At 43.7% G+C, this 8,664-nt stretch overlaps 1 pseudogene; it reads right to left on the bottom strand.

Moving 5' to 3' along the window:
- Positions 1-402: 402 nt before the first annotated feature.
- On the bottom strand, positions 403-1,833 carry LOC147436678 (uncharacterized; annotated as a pseudogene).
- Between the last annotated feature and the right edge of the window lie 6,831 nt (positions 1,834-8,664).

Here is an 8,664-nt window from a genome sequence, read left to right as displayed (position 1 = left end):
GAAGTATTGTTCATGCTATCTATGCTTTTGTTGCTCTCTCCTCCCAAGCACTCTTGTTTATCTCATTAGGAATCTATTCTACTGAAATGCTCACTATGTTTATGCTATTTTCCGCTACACACAAGTTACCCGGCCATTAAATGTTACACAGAGTATATAGAGCAACCTTCAACAAGCTGCACTCTCAACAGTTTGCAATGTAATTAAATATTTAGATTAGTGAAGCAATAATTAATTGACAGAGAAACACATCGGAAAGTCAGATTGAATGTACACAGATTTATACCAGTTTTCGATCTTTCAATGATCCTGTAGTATCAAAGACCTACAAGTAGTCCAAAATTATCTAAGACGAGATGTCTTCAGTTGCGGAGTTACAAGTAGTACGTTTAACAACCGGTATCCATAGTACCATTGCACCAAATGTTAAAATCTTTAATATATTGTTTCTCTCACCTTCTATAGGATGCACCAATTCAAATATATCAGCCTATCTGATTAGTAGATGCAAGGAGGAGGTGCTCCATAGGTATAATTTCTAGTCATGGGTATGTGCCTTGCTGGCCTTTTTTGATGAGCCTCCACGACTCGCCAATGCTGTTGATGGCATGTAGCTGATGGCACTTGAACTTATTGTCGCTTTACCCTTGTAAACCTGGGAAACTCATCATCCACCTCATCGTTGTTTGCAATGCTACTACTAGTTCCCAGCATACATGAGATATTCCGCCCCACTGCTACTGCTGGTGTGAGGCTGTCGAGAGGCATGGCATTCATTGTGGAAGATGGAGATCCTACTGCTGGCTGCGCCGCGCATGTATGAATATGGTTCATAGTGTTGGAGACTATAGCTGGCTCTTTCTTTACCTTGGGTTGCGCAACTTGAGCCGATGCAGATCGATGCCCAGATGTCCTCCACATGGTGTGCATATTTTTTCCACCTGCATTTCGCATACTAGTGCTCTTCTCAACAATATTGTGGTTTAGGATACCAGGAATTATAGGTTCTTTCTTTGATGCCTTGGGCTGCACAGCTACATCAGCTGCTTGAGCTGATACAGGACGGCCAACAACAGTGTGAATTTTGATGCCAGCACTTGGAGTAGGGCTCATCTCGACGACATGGTTCAGGGTCTTCTGGAAACAGTTCGAGACGTTGAGGACAACCCAGGGATGATGCAAGACTTGTTGGAGGGTGATGCGATGTTGGGGGTCCTTGCAAAGCATGCCTCTGAGGAGGTCCTGAGCTGAGGCAACAAGGATGGACCCATCCAGAGAGATCTTGTCTGGAGAGGATGGCAGCATGGATGTCTATGAAGGGCATGGTGTCAATGAGCATGAGGTAGAGGAGGACCCCGAGGCTCCAGATATCTACGCGATGTTCGTAGCGTCCTTGGATGAGCTGCAGTGCGCGAAAGGTCGAGGTTCCAACATGGGGGTCATCAAGCCTCTGTCGGGGATGCTCCACCCTCGCAGCATGCCCAAATTCTACCAGCAACACCTCATGTAGCTCTAATGAATATAGTCCTGGTGCACCTGCAACAGCTAGTTTAGTACTAATTATTGAATTAGTCTGCAAACTAGAATTCATGTATTCTTGTTCACTTATACTCTGCATTTGCATTTTGGTGGCCTCATACCTACAAAAAAGCACATTCCTAGGCTTAATGTCGCGGTGGATGACACCCCAAGCATGGCACGAGATGAGGGCTTGGGCCAGGCACGCCAGAACGTGGGCAACCTCCCTTTCATGGAGGATCGGGTATGCGTCGAGTTTGTCGAGGAGGTCCCCCGCATCGTACAAGGGGGTAAATAAATGGGCGCACCCGTCATCGCCCTCGACCTTGGTGATGAGGGGCAGGATGCCAGGCAAGCCGCGAAGGTGGTGAAGAAGCTCTACCTCCCGCAACAAGTTCGCATTCTAAACGGCTCTTCTTATGCTTCCCCTTTTCAAACTTCTTCAGTAAAGTCGATGATGATGACGACAATGTGAGGAGGATTTTGTGTTGACGCTCATGATGGGAGGCCAGCACCTTGCAGGCAAAGCAATTGCCAGACGCAGGGTCACGGCAGAGTAAAACCAAAGTAGCCCTCAAATATCAAAAATTCCCAAAGTACCCCCAATATTTTGTCATAAATTCTCTAAATGCCCTTCATACTTTCTGAAATTCCCAAAATACCCTTGGTTGTGAGATTAAATTTTCTTAAAGATGGAAAACATTGTAGCCCATAAGAAGATTCTTGAAGGCGTGCCCTCAAGTTGTTCGGAGAGCTCTGAAGATTGTGCAAACATTTGCCTATCAATACAAGATGCTTTGGAGATGAATTGCTTCATTAATTTTATACATAAAATCAGAGGGGTATTTTGGTAGTTCTCCCTAGAAACAATCGCCACACACCTACCACCCTACACGGCTAGGGCCGTCTCGATCCATGTTTGAAAATTCGAGGCTAAAGGTAAATATGGGAAACGCATAAAAATCCACGTCATTTCACATCCCTCGTCTTGAACTCATGACCTCCCCCTAGAAAGCCACGTACTCCGCCCGCATGTGATTATCAGACCATCCCATGATCTATGCGCACCCTCATTTTTGCCTCCACGCTTGATCCCATTTTATGATGCAATTGTGATATAGTGTCGAGGGGGAATCGAGATATCGTATTGCACCTAATCCACACCCTAACCATTGTGGGGGTAGATGAGGCATTTGTGAGAGGGTGGGTTCAGACAGAGGCAGAGGCAATCTGCTTGCCTACAAATTCTGTTGCCCTGCTCGTTTTCACACAATGTGGTAGCTAGCTCATGCCAAAGAGCCTCTCATACCACTCGCAATCAGCCCATATTGGCTGTAAATCAGCCTTTGAAGCTTCGCTCACTTTGCATGCAAGCAAGAAGGAGGACAAACTCCATTGCCGAAGGAGGGGGGGAAGGGGGTTGCCAAGGATTTTTGTGGGTCCGGAGAGGTGTTCTGTTTTTCATCCAAGCTTTTCTTGCCGCTCTAGTTGAAAACCCCTCTTTCATTCTATGCCGCCATGCCATCTGAACCCAACCACATTAAACATCTCACTTTGTTAGAGAAATAGTGTGCTCATATAAGAGCCCGCCGAACCCTGGTGAGTAGGGCACGTAGGGGGGGAGATGAGAAAAGGTCACACCTCCATTTGAAAATAGGGAGAAGGGAAAATTAGGAGAACACTAAACATTGCAGAAGCTACCTTTTTTTATTGAGAAAATTGACCTGTGAATGTACACAATGGAGGCAAGGGGTTGCTTATCTAGCAACCTCATTAAATTACCCTACCCAGACTTGGACAAATAAGTAAAATAAATACCTAAAAACCAAACTAAATAATGGGATCACATTGGGTAGCTCACTTGAGATGCCAAAACTCTAACACCCTCTTTGCAACTCATAGTGGACATCAATAGTGACATCAAGTCGATGAAGAAGCTAAGTACATGGGTACCCCAGTATCAGGACTTGGACTACTAGATACACCTCGGTTTTGCTAGCCTTAACTTTCTACCTAAGAATGATGCCATCTTGAGCATCAATTGCCTTTGTAAAAAAACTGATTGTAGACCACACTATGTCCAAGAATCCCCATTTGTGAGCGGTGAACACATCACATCCAAAATATAATGCTCCAAGATAATGAACTCTGGAACACATCCTATCCATGATCCGGCCAACAACAATGGATTGGTGCACTCATCCATAGTGTTTTAGATACGTTTGATTGGTTCCCTGTTAGATGTATGTGCCTTGAACTCCGATCTGTGGGTAATAAACACCGATAACTTGAACTCCAACACAAGGGTCCAAACTAATTATAGGGAGCATTGTTTGCCCCTCTCTGCCACTCACAAGCCTCTCTCTGGTTGAAGCTAGTGGCGGCACTTGCACTTTGACTAGAAATCTGACATCGAGGTGGGTACCGCTAGATGTGCCATGCCGATCTCCTTTGTCAAATCTTTATGACCGTAATCTCTATCCAGCTTGCCTTTATCTTTATCTTCATGTGAGTTCCTGCCTCAGGGGGGTCACTATGTGTAAATTGTTTATATCACGTGCATTCAAGGACTATTTTTAAAACTCCTTATCTGTGAATTTTCTACTAGTAAAATACACCCTTTTCCTATTCAATCTACATTTTTTTTCCAATTCCTCAATGTCAGATTTCTTGTCAAAGCACAAGTGTCGTCACATGTTCCATGCTGATCTCCTTTGTCAAATCTTTATGACCATAATCTGTATCCAACTTGCCTTTATCTTTCTCTTCATGTGAGGGGGAGTCACTATGTGTAAATTGTTTATATCACATGCATTCGAATACTATTTTAAAAACTCCTTCTCTGTGAGTTTTTTACTTGTAAAATACACCCTTTTCCTAGTCAATCTATAAAGTTTTTTGAATTCCATTTTATGGTACCTTTTCTGTATGTGAAAATGTGAGAAAATATAAAATTTAATAACGCCTTCTACGTCATTCACGTGATAGTCACATTATTATTAAGTGACCCACCCTGAGGATTCTACTTTTTTCTTTGTCTTGAAACTCTTGAGCCAAACAAAGCATCGTATCACATTTACAACAATTGTGGCCGTACCTTGTTGGTACCAAGGCAGCTAGCTAAGTACCGGTACTGCCACCTTGACAAGCTGACCTTTGCCTTTGTCCTCTAGTGAATTCTAGCATTTGCTTCTAGCTTCATAATATTGAGCTAAAAAAATTTCTCCTTTCCTCGAGAATTGTGCCGATGCCATTGGCTGCTAACTAGATGGCATCATCTCAAAATAATCTCCAATCTCCTTGCCTCTTCCAAGCCGCTCCAGAAACTCCTTCAAGATCTCTTTCAAGTTGTCGTAGATGCCCCTCTCTTGGGCTCTAAGATCCTCACCTCCAAAGGCCGCACTAGTCCCAAGTCGATCTAAGTCTGTACCATCTTCCAAGGCCCTCCTCAGCTATGGTTTTCACACTTCCCAAAGCCAATCAAGGAAAAACCTACCATCAACATTTTCAAATGCTGCAAGAGATTCAAGATGGAGCGATCATGGAGAGAGGGGAAACGTTTCTAGGAAGGGGAGTGCATTTCAGAATGCTACATGGGAATTGGCGCCAAGGAGGGACACTAATTGCTGACTGCATTTTAATATTCATAGCAGAAAGTGATGTAGGGAGATAATTGGTTGCCATCAAAGGGTTGCCTGAGGGAAATGTTTTAAAATGTTCCCGACAGGGAGAGCTAGGGGCGCAATGGACTATCAACTCAGAACGCTAAGGATAGAGAGGGGGAAACTGGCATGGACTAGCAGAGGGAAAGCTCCACATTGTTTTCAAAATGTAGGAGGTAGTGAAAGGGGAAGATGACACCAAGGACAATGGAGATATCACTTGCTCTTCTTTGCTACTATGCAACTCCGCCTCCACCAAGGCTCAGACTCACCATGTCAAAGTCGTTGATGCAGAAGCGTAGAGAGAGAGAGAGAGAGAGAGAGAGAGAGAGAGAGAGAGAGAGAGAGAGAGAGAGTCTCTTGAACCAATCAACCTTGGAAATAAATAATTGAATGTGATACAATGGAGGCAAGGGGTTGCTTATATAGCAACCTGAGTAAATTTCCCTACCTAGACTTTGACAAATAAGTAAAAATAAATACCTACAAGCCAAACTAAATAATGGAATCGCATTGGGCACTTCACTTGAGATGCCAAAACTCTAACACCGTCTTTGCACCTCATAGTGGACACTTAGTGGACATCAATACTGAGACCAAGTCGATAAAGAAGCTACCATGGACAACCCAGTATGAGGCCTTGGACTACTAGATACACCTTGGTTTTACTACCCTTAACTTTTTAGCTAAGAAGAATGCCATCTTCAACATCAATTGCCTTTGTAAAAAATTTGAACTGTAGACCACACTACATCGAAGAATCCCCATACATGAATTGTTTACACATTATGTCCAAACTATAGCACTCCAAGATAATGAACTGTGGAACACATCCTATCCATGATTTCACCAATAACAATGGATCGTTGCACTCATCCATAGTGTTTTAGACACTTTGATTAAAGGGAGCATTGCTAGCCCCTCTCTACCATTCACTAGCCAAAGACTAGAAATCTGACATCGCGGTGGCTGCCATGCCTATCTCCTTTGTCAAATCTTTATGGCCGTAATCTCTATCCAGCATGCCTTTATCTTTATCTTCATGTGAGCTCCTACTTTTGCCTTTGGCTTCAAACTCCCCAGCCAAAAAAAGCGTCTTGTCACATTTATAACAATTGTGGCCATACCTCGTGGGTTCCAATGCAGCTGGCTGAGTACTAGTACTACCATCCTTGACAAGCTATTCTTTGCCTTTGTCCTTCAATGAGCTCGGGCATTTTCTTTTGGCTTCACAATCCTTGAGAGCGGTGCCAATGCATAGGCTGCAAACTAGATCATTGATCTACTATCCATAACCACTTGTTGGTTTTGGTATTTGTCATCACAGGAGCTTGAGCAAGTGGGGGCCATGTTGAATTTGTAAAATCTGGTAGTATGGTATCTTCTTGCACTCCAAAACTGATGGCACAAATTCCAAGACGCAAAATAATCTCCAATCTCCTTGCCTCTTCCAAGCCGCTCCAAAAACTCCTTCGCGATCTCTTCAAGTCTCCTTTAGATGCCCCTCTCTTGGGCTCTAAGATCCTTGCCTCTAAAGGCCGCACTAGTCGATCTAAGTCTGTACCATCTCCCAATCTACTCCTCCACTGTGGTTTTCACACTTCCCAAATCCAATCAAAGACACTCTTTGAATACCCCTATCATAATAATCAATATCTAATTCTCCTAAATGATTTTCTCATGTTAAACTGATCATTTAATACGGGGAAATGCCAGGGGAGAAAAAGCTAGAATATTGGTTAAGCTAGCAGACCGGCCACAATAGGGATCTAAAGGAGGGAAAATAGGGATAAAAAAGGGGGGCCATCTACAAAAGAGCAATGTGCACCAATGGGCTTAAAAGACCCTAAGGTTCAGCCCATTAAGACTTCAAAAATGCTAAGGTTCCAAAATTCAAAGGTTCTATCCAAAGGTCAAAAGCCTAGGGAAATTGGATGCTTTGTGTGTGTCTCAAAAGTCTTCAACCATCCCTACATAGGAGGGGGCGAGCCCTAGAAGTAGGAGATGAGAGAGAAACTCACACACACACACAAGCTCCCTTTAAACAAAGGGAATGAGGGACACATGTCACCTCCCTAGCCAAGATGCCCACAAGGTGTATGTTGGAATTAGGGTTGCAGAGAAACGCACACAGCTTGGAGAAGACGAAGGAAGCTCAAGGCACACAATGGAGAGTGTATTACTTAGTGTGCAATGGAAAGATATATAGCCCTAGAGTGATGGGCGTATACATAATGCACGGGGGAAAAGCGGTCCTAGTGTGTTCACACACATCACTACCACATGTATATGGTAACAAATCCCCCCTGGAGTGATGCGGTGAACAAGAGCTAGCACATGAGTAAAGGGAAGTGCCATGTCCTAAGGACATGATCAGTCCACAAAGGGGAGTAAGCCCAAAGCTTTGCGGAAAGCTTCAAGCTTCTCTCACGAGACAATGCCTTTGTGAAAAGATCTGCAAGGTTGTCCTATGGTGGCACATAAGCCAAGCTAATCTCTTCTGCTTAGAGCCTCTCCCTGACATAGTGGTAATGCACCTCAATGTGCTTTGTGCAAGCATGAAAAACTGGGTTCCTCACAACTACCAATGCGCTCTGACTGTCAGTGTAGATAGTGTTGGCAGTGTCCTGTCCAACACCCAAATCAACCATAAGGCGTCTGAGCCATACACACTCAACCGTAGCTGTGAATGCTGCCCTGTACTCATCCTCACAACTCGAAGTGGCCACAGTAGGTTGCTTCTTCTCAACCATGATATACATGAACTGCCAAGCATGAAACAAAAACCACTTGTGGACACTCGCGTGTCAAAACAACCAACCCACTCTGAGTCCGAAAAAGCATGTAAGTCTGGCGGCAATGATCCCCCTTGGGATAAAACAAGACAAGATGTAAAGTGCCACTAAGGTAGCGGAAAATCCTCTTGACACCCTGCCAATGCTTAGACCCTGGGCTATATGTCTTGATTTAAGGGCATTTATGGATGATTTGTTCACCCATGTCTTTCATTTCAAAGTTGGGAGGTAACTCTAACTCAAGGCTGGAAATCCTTTTTTATTAACATTTCCACATAAAGGACCAAAGTCACCAAACTACCATCTTTAGCTCGCTTAGTGTAGAGGCAATGGTCCATATCGCTACGTTTGTAGCATTGAGAGAGCATGAAAAAGTAGAATTTATGATATCACTCCCTTGATGACTATTTTAGAACCATAAAGAGTCTTTTCTAACTGACACACCAAGTCTTCATTTCCCTTCTCAACAAAACCTTCTGGTTGCTGCATATAAACTTCTTCTTGAAGGTCATGGTGCAAGAATGCCGTCTTGACATCCATCTGGTCAAGTTCCATGTCGTCTTTAGCAACCAACACAAGTACACACACAAGAGTAGTCATCTTGACAACCGGATAAAAGATCTCATCAAAGTCAATACCGTGCTTTACTACTTAAATCCTTTAGCAACAAGTCATGCCTTATACTTGGG

The sequence above is a fragment of the Adiantum capillus-veneris genome, chromosome 18 (assembly GCF_014529385.1).
Source record: "Adiantum capillus-veneris isolate H3 chromosome 18, ASM1452938v2, whole genome shotgun sequence".
Taxonomy (NCBI): domain Eukaryota; kingdom Viridiplantae; phylum Streptophyta; class Polypodiopsida; order Polypodiales; family Pteridaceae; genus Adiantum; species Adiantum capillus-veneris.
The sequence above is the reverse complement of the archived record's forward strand: the minus strand, read 5'-3'. Positions and strand labels throughout refer to the sequence as shown.